Here is an 8745-nt window from a genome sequence, read left to right as displayed (position 1 = left end):
CATGTGGGACTAAGTTGTAGTATGTGATATTAAAGAACTAATTTGGGTAGTTCCTGTTAAAATTGCGTGGGGGAAGAAGGAATTTCCATTTTCAGACCTTGTAGACTACTTCACATGTTAGGTGTTTGATGAAATTCCTAAGAGAGTTACACCATGTGTAATCTTCATAATTATTAATCAATTCTCGCTATTTCCTTATAGATTGTTATTGCTAGAGGTGTTGGTGGATTGTAGAAACTTAAGGAAAAGCTCTTTGAGGTATGTATGGCTAAAACCCCCTCTTCTTAGAAATTGAGCTCTCATGGTGTCCATGTAAAATTGTAAGTCCAGAATTTGATTGACGTAGTATTTGTTGTTTTAAAGGAATTAGTGTTGCAAGAATATATGTGAAAAGTGTGTCTGAAATATGTACAATATGGTATTCTTGATAAATTAGTGATATGTGAAGAATGTGGACAATATGCTAAATTGCCTTGATTTCAAGTCAAGTTTAAATTGTGATTATTATGCCAAATCATGTGAATTTTTCTCTATGCTTGCAACTTAAATTGCTCTTGTATGTGCCCATTATCTTAAATTGCAAGTTTGATGTTGAAAGTGAAAGTGATGTGGAATGTGAGTTATGAAATGTGGACTATTGCCAAGTATGATGTGATAATTGTGGCCCTAAGTGCCAATGAATTGATACATGTGAAATAATGATTGAAATGAGATGATAAATGAGAAAGGAACAAATCCTTGGTAAGGCGGCCTAGCCGATTGGGCCGTGATCGGACGCCATGCCGCACACATGATGGTATTGTGCTGATATTGAATTTGGAAAAGTGAGAATGAATTGTGATTAAGGTACATGTCTGAAATGAGGCAACCTAGCCGATCGGGTCGTGATCGGACTCCGCTCAAGAAAGCGGTGGTATTGTGAATAATGATGAACAATATTAAATTCCCAAACTAAAGCTATGGAAATTATGTGAAAGCTATGTGGTTCCTTTTATTTGATGATGCGGTGATTGCCTAAAGCTTTTGTTGAATCCTTATGATTTCTTTGTTCTTTTATGGTTGTTCTTTCTAATGAGATGGTGTTTTGTTATACATACTAGTGTTATTCGATGGCACTAACGTCCCTTTAGCCGGGGCGCTACATCTTTAAATGGATATAGGTGGTTCCATAGCAGGCACTGGTCGTCGCAGCTAGTGACGCATCTTCCTTTCAGCTGACATTGTGAGCCTCACTTCATTTCGGGGTCCTGTATCAACTGTTTATCATGTACTTTGTATTTTGAGGTATAGCCGGAGCCTTGTTGCCGCCATTTCTATATTACATTACTCTTCAGTTGTATTTAGAGGCTCTATAGACAGGTTGGGGGTGGTGTTTGATAACGGGGAATTGAGTTAGAAATCTTGATATTTGGCAAAGATTTGTAAAACTTGTAATATTTTGATAATTATGAATTAAGCTGCTAATGGAAATAAAATGGAAGTTTTTAATGAAATACTTATAGAGTATGATTAATGGAGTCCATATCCTATTTATTCATGAATTAGTGTGGGTAGAATGAAAGCTAACACGCTTGCTCAGTCGGGTTTACTCGGTTGAGCGCCGGTCGCGCTCCTCGGTTTTTGGGGCGTGACACTCTTTCTACTACTTTGGTCATTAAGGAATCCAATCTCATACTCCTTAACTCTCCATAATCAATCCTCACGTTTAGGTTGTAGCACTCAGAACGAGGATTGTGAAAAACACACTTATCTCTCTCAAAGAAAGTTCACAAGTCCGGCTCTAAGTACCATAAGCTTTCCCCTTATGTAAGTCACCCCTAATGTAAGTTTCATTCAACTCAAGATCATATAGGGCTTTTGTGGAGTTATAGCAAAGGCTTTTGGTTCAGGGTAGGAAATATTTGGTCTAAGTAGGTTTCATCTTCCCTTAAACACTTCATTTCTTCATTTTGGCACACATTCTCTTGACTTTTTGAGTCATTTACTTTCTTATTAGGGATTACAGAGACACACTGACAATCTTTCTTGTTCATTTCAAACCTTTTTCTCCTTTCTAAACTTTCCTTACCTTTAATCTCTTTACTTTTATTGAAACCCTTTATTTCTTCTACATTGTTCATTCTTTTTGACTTTTTGATTTTCTTTCTTTTTCTTTGTGCCTTTCCTTTTCTTCATGTTGTACCTTTTACCACTTTGTTGCATTCCTTGTCTCTCCCCCCAAACTTGTGCTTTTTTCTAGTGCTAAGGAAAGATCGGGTGCCAAGAGAGGGGATTTTTAGAATGGGTAAAGGCTTGTACCATGGTATTTTGAAAGAAAAAGGGCTATGGCTCAAAATGGTTGACTAGGGGTATTATCATTGGTAGGCTATGGATGTTTTCAAGATATTATTCGGATCAAGGAGAGCCTATAATCACTTCTCAAATCAAACTACACTTAGGATTTTGCCTAGACAAACATTCAGGGCAAGTTCTACACTAATGGCATGGGACTTGGACTTGCAATTCAAATTCTCACCACAGAAGCCATAAGATTGCTAAAGAGACAAAGTCCCGAAAAACCACTTGATGATTATCGGCCAACACAAGAGTCTCAAGGTCACAACTGTCACCATCCTATATGCTCCAATTTGTTTTTGACCATAAGATCAAAGGCAAATGTGTTAGGCCCAAGTGAAGCTTTGCTTGTGGCACTATTGCTCATTAGCTACTATTTACACAAAAAACAAAAAAAAAAAAAGGAAAACATACTCAAACCCTTAAGAAGATTGTCATGCCATCCATCATGGGGAAGATCCACTCGGTTCACACAAATTCTGCCTTTGGAAAGAACCGTGGCATTAAAGAAATCAAAGGCTTATTGAACGCAAAATTCAAAATAAGAAGCTACGAAAATAAAGTAAGAAGCTATGAAAGAAAATGCGGAAAGTAAACTGAATATGTACAATAGGGGATTTAGACGAACATACATAAGAGGGAATGAATATATACATCAGAAAGTAACTTTATATACAGAACAAGGTTGCAAAATACGAAAAAGTAAAAAAAACTGGTAAAATTTTATACATACTAAAGGTGAAAAAGCATAACAAAAATGAAAATAGTATCATATTTACAATCCAACATCATCAAAATAGGGCTATCCCCTCAAATGAAAGTTAGCATTGTCCTCAATGCTAACTAACCAAAAATAGCTCAAAAATAAGATAGAGAATAAAGGGAAACTCCATATTGGCCCTCCGTCTACATGGAATCATGAGACTACGTCCTTGGATCCTGTGACTACTTGGGAACCTGTGACAGCATCCCAATATCCTGTGCCTACACTGGGACCTGAGGCTACATTGGGGCCTGAGGCTGGCTAGAGGAACCTCCCTGCGGGTCCTCCAACTCTATCACTGCATCATTGGTCCGTGGGATCACTCTCCTCCTCTTTGGTGCCCTCTTCATCTCCAACTCCTGCTCTGGCTCTGTCTAAGATGCTGGAGGCTACTCACGCAACAAAAGGTCGAATGGTAGATGGTCAGTAGCCTTAATCCTCTCCACTTCTACTCTCAACTCCTTCACAGACTCCTTTGATGCTCGAGTCTTCTCAACTTCTTTGTTTCCTTTGTCAGTTCCTTGAATGCTTTCCTATGAGTACCTACAGCCTCCAATATCAACTACTGGTTCTCTAGTAGCTTCTTCTAGTTGTCCAAAAGCTCCTTGAGAGTCTCTTCCACTGAAGCTAGAATCTGTGGTTGTAGGGGTACAGACTGGGCTTCCACCGAGCTAGAAAGCACAGACAGCTTAGAAATGCCTATATCCAGTTGTTGATATTAGCAAAGGTTTGGCTCAAACGATGGGCAGTCAATGGGTAAAGTTGAGGATGAGGGCATATCAGGAGTAGTGGCAGTAGAGGGTCCTGGGGCAATGTCTGGTGTAGCTGAGGGAGGCTGAGAAGAAGTTACTACTACTACTGGCTCTTCAGACTGGTCAGTAGAAGTAGTGGCTTTGCCTTTAGGATCTTCACCTTTGGGGTTGTCATCACCCTTTAGGCTATACTAGGAGAAAGGCATCTTTGGTTTCACCTTCACATCAAACTTCCTTTTATCCACATCCTGGTCCTCAAAGTACATTGTCAGGAAATTTGGGAAGGGATAGGATCTATCACCTTCATTTACCACCCTTGTGATCGCCCTATACATAACATTCCCGATGTTGATCGGGTACCCCGCCATGACAGAAGACACCAATATTGCACGAGAGATATGTAGAGAGTTCTCATGAGTAGTGGGGTCCGGTGTGCGGCATACGAAAGTCTCCCACCCCTTTGCCTCGATGTTTAAATTTCTCCTCAAAATTGGGACTCCTGATGTCAACCATGCTGGGGTGGTACCCGGGATTGCCATGTATTCTGCCAACCACGTATGGGCTGTCTCATCCAATGATACCTTTTCTAAGTATAATGATTCATCTTCCTCCGGAAAGCCCAGGTAGTCATTGATTATCTTCCCATCGAACTTCACTGTTAAATTCCACACCTTAGTCACTTTAGTGCCCTTTTTGATGTGGGCAGCATTAGTGTAGAACTCCGTGACTAAGTGCTCATTTACCTCATCAACTGTTCTTGTAAAATATTCCCAGGACGGTCTCTCTCTGAATTGCCTCTTCACATTAGGGTTGTGATGCAGAAGGTCTCTCTCAATGAATTTCCCCTCAAGTATCAATTTCGTCTCGGGCCACCACTCTCTGAACTTGTGGTATGATATATCACTAACAAATCTATCCTACCAAGCCTCCTGGTTTCTAGTTCTCCCCCCCCCGGTTTGGGGTTCTCCCGCTTCTTCTTCAGCAATAGGATCCTCCTCGGGTGTTGAAGTAGAAGCTGCACTATCACTGCTCTCTGTTGAGCCCTCAGACGAATAAGCAGAAATTTGAACTGAAGCTTGAGCAGTAGGAGAGCCCGGAGGTGGGGGAACATTTCACATTCTATGCCTTTCTGGCTAGTCAGGAACATACTCCGGCACTGAATCAGAGTCAGATGCCTCCTGGGAGGGCAAATACTCACTTTCTTTTGAATGGAAAGCAGTTGTATATGTAGACTTTATTTGCTTTCTGGTGTCCCCAATTGCCTTCCAGACTTGGACGGTCAACTTGATCATACCTCGTCCCCTACCCCAGGAGGACTCTCCTTTGCCTTTCTATTTTTCACCTCTACCTCGTGATTTAACCATTGTCTGCAAGGAGAATTCATTTAGTGTTTGTTAGCATCACAGTACCAGGATAAACAGTGAAAAATATAATTGAAAATAGCTGACTGCGGACCGCATAAAAAGAAGTGCGGCCACAAAGGAACCACAGCAGACCGCACAAAATTTCTCCGCGGACCGCATTGAAGTGGGGTTCAAAATACCCACTCTTTGATTCAGGGTACCGTGGACCGCAAGAAATGCTTTGTGGTCACGGTAAGGCACCGCGGACTGCGAAAAATCAAACGCGGCCGCGGTCCTCAAAATCGACCCCTCTGAAGTTTACCACCGCGGACCGCGAAAAAACCATTGTTGTCACGGTAAGCATAACTCAGCAACACCAACATAGGGTTTCAAAATTGTTCTCATTTTTAGCCTAAATTCACATATTATCAACCCCCTAGGTAGTTAATCATCATTTTTCACTAATTAACACTATTCTAAACAGTATTATGTAACCCTACGCTACAAATTCAAATAAAAGGGAAGAACAAAGCAAAATTAAATACCGGGGAAAAATTTGAAGTACCTGTGATGAGATGCAACACAGATGATTTAGAAACAGTGTTTGATTTTGCACTTAGGGTAAAGATGAACAGTACTTTTTTTACTATTTAGAGAGCAAGTGAGCGAAAAGTGTAAATGAGGGCCTGAGGTCATATTTATAGAAAAGGACCTGAGACCCACGATACCTACCCATCGCGGACCGCACAAAATGCACTGCGGTCCACGGTACTTAAACACATAAAGCACTGGGGATACACACAAAAGGTATTTCTTTGAAGTTAAATATTAAACTAAGGTACAAAATATACACATGGTTAAAAATAATTATTTAGAATTTAAATGTATCATGACACGGAATGCGCATATGATCTTTTTAATCATATCAATCCAAGGTTCAGGTATGAACACATGGGCTAATATTTAAAGTGCGTCTACAGCTTTTCTAACGTATTTATGAGTTATCCTAATTTTTTTGAATTAGATGTAAGGCCGTGAGTTATGGAATATGAATTTGTTGGAAGTCAATAAATATTTAACTTTTGGACTATGTACGTCATTATTCAATATGAAAGAAAAAAGATATCTTATGTTTATTTTATTTTAGGAAGTGTGCCTCACAGAATATTTTTAAGGCCAAATTCTCTTTACCTGCTTTTTTGTTTATAAAAAAAAAAAAGAAAATTCATCAGCCCATTGTGAAATTACATTATGCCCAAACCCCATGACCAATCTTTAACCTTAACTAATAATCCGCTTTAACTTGCGGGATAAAAGGTGAGAGATGTTGTTGGCTATATTGGAGGACATTTTTAGGGTGAAAGAGATGTTGTTTGAAGAAGAGCCTACAATTGAGAACAAGATTGTGCTTCAAAAGGCTTAATTTGAATTGAAAAAATACTTGAGTATTGAGGAGCAGTACTGGAAGCAAAAAGCTGGGATGGCTTGGTTTGCTGAAGGAGATAGGAATAAAATTTTCTATCACATTCATGTCAATGGAAAAAGAAAGAAATTGCAACTGAAGAGGATCAAAGTGGAAGTGGGGTATGGATTGAAGACTAGGAGAAATTGGCTACAGCTGCAGTGAACTTCTATCAAAAACAGTTCGGAAATGAAGGTGATACATCTGACTTGTCCTTGCTCAATAATGTACCTTATATGGTTCCTATGGAAGAGAATTTGGAACTTAGCAGATTGCCAACAATTGAAGAGGTGAGGATATTAGTTTTTGAGCTTAGTGGGAAGAGTGCTAGTGGTCCAGATGGATTCACTGCCCGTTATCAAACATGCTGGGATTTATTGGTGCTAATATACACAACATGGTCCTACACTTCTATGGAGGAGATGCACTGCCTAAATCCATCACTCACACCAATCTAGTGTTACTGCCTAAGAAATCTAGAGTTGAGACCTTTTCTGACTTAAGATCTATTAGCTTGAGCAACTTCATTAACAAGGTCTTGTCTAGGGTGTTACGTGATAGATTGGAATTTTTTTTGCCTTCTCTAATATCTCCTAATCAATTCGGATTTGTGAATGGTCGGAGTATATTTGAGAACATCCTATTGACTCAAGAAATTTTCACTGACATAAGGTTAAGGCAAAAGTCAGCTAATTTGGTGAACAAGCTTGATATGGCCAAGGCCTATGATAGGGTTTCATGGAAGTACTTATTGTATGTACTAAGGAAGATGGGTTTTTCTAAAAACTTCATCAACATGGTGTGGAACTTGGTGTCAAATAGCTGGTATTCAGTATTGGTGAATAGGCAGTCCTCAGGGTTCTTTAAGTCTACAAGGGGTGTGAAGCAAGAGGATCCTCTATCACCAGCATTGTTCATTCTGTCAGTTGAGATACTTTCCAGGTCTTTGAATAAGCTATTTGAAGACAGGTCATTTGTCGGATTTGGAATGTCTAAGTGGCCTGATCCATTAAACCACTTGGCATATGCTGATGATACTATAATATTTGCTTCTGCCCATCCTCCATCCTTGAGCAAGATTATGGCAGTGTTGGGAACTATGAGAAGATATCAGGTCAGATGATCAACAAAGATAAGAGTTCATACTACATGTATTCAAAGATTTCTAATGGATTGTGTCCGGCGGTTGGAGCTATTAAAAAATTTGCAAGAGATAAATTCCCTTTCGCATATCTAGGGTGTCTTATTTTCTAAACTAGAACGACGAAGGAATATTATGTGGATCTTATCAATAAAATAAAGGCTAAATTTCATTCATGGAAATGAAAGTTGATGTCATTTGGAGGAAAGGAAACACTCATTTCTAGAGTACTGCAAATCATGCCAGTCCACATGTTATAAGTCCTTCATCCACCAAAAAAATGTCCTGGAGCATCTTCAAAAGCATCTACCTTTTCCAAAAAAAAAGATTTTTGCTAGGTTCTTTTGGAGCACAAAAGAAGAAGGGAGAAGGAAACAATGGGCCTCATGGCAAAATCTTTGCCTTCCTAAAGAGGAAGGGGGCCTAGGTTTTATATCCTTACATAATGTGTTGAGGGCATTGTTTGCTAAACTATGGTGAAGGTTTATGACCACAAAATATTTGTTGTCTAATTTCATGTGGAATAAGTATTGCAATAAGGAGATACCAACAGTGGTGCAGTTTAGAAAGGGGTCTCATGTTTGGAGACATACTAAATGCCAGGGAAGAAGAAGAACATGAGATCCTATGGGAATTAAAGAGTGAAACAACTAATATTTGGCTTTAAAATTGGACTGGATTGGGTGCACTTTATCAAGTATTACCTGAAGACTTCCCCATCAATGAAGATCTTCAGGATGTGGCAGAATTACGGCAAGGCGAAACATGGGATGATCAACTGCTAGATCAAACCATCAATGAGGAAATTGCAGAACATATAAGGCTAAATGTGAATTATGAAGGCAGTGAGGGATACTGGGATATGCCATACTGGATGCCAACTCCTTCTAGAAAGTTCAATGTTAGTAGTGCTTGGCAAATATTAAGGCATAGGGCTTATCCTAATAAGG

The sequence above is a fragment of the Nicotiana sylvestris genome, chromosome 8 (assembly GCF_000393655.2).
Source record: "Nicotiana sylvestris chromosome 8, ASM39365v2, whole genome shotgun sequence".
In the NCBI taxonomy this organism is placed as follows: domain Eukaryota; kingdom Viridiplantae; phylum Streptophyta; class Magnoliopsida; order Solanales; family Solanaceae; genus Nicotiana; species Nicotiana sylvestris.
This window is presented reverse-complemented; position numbering follows the sequence as displayed.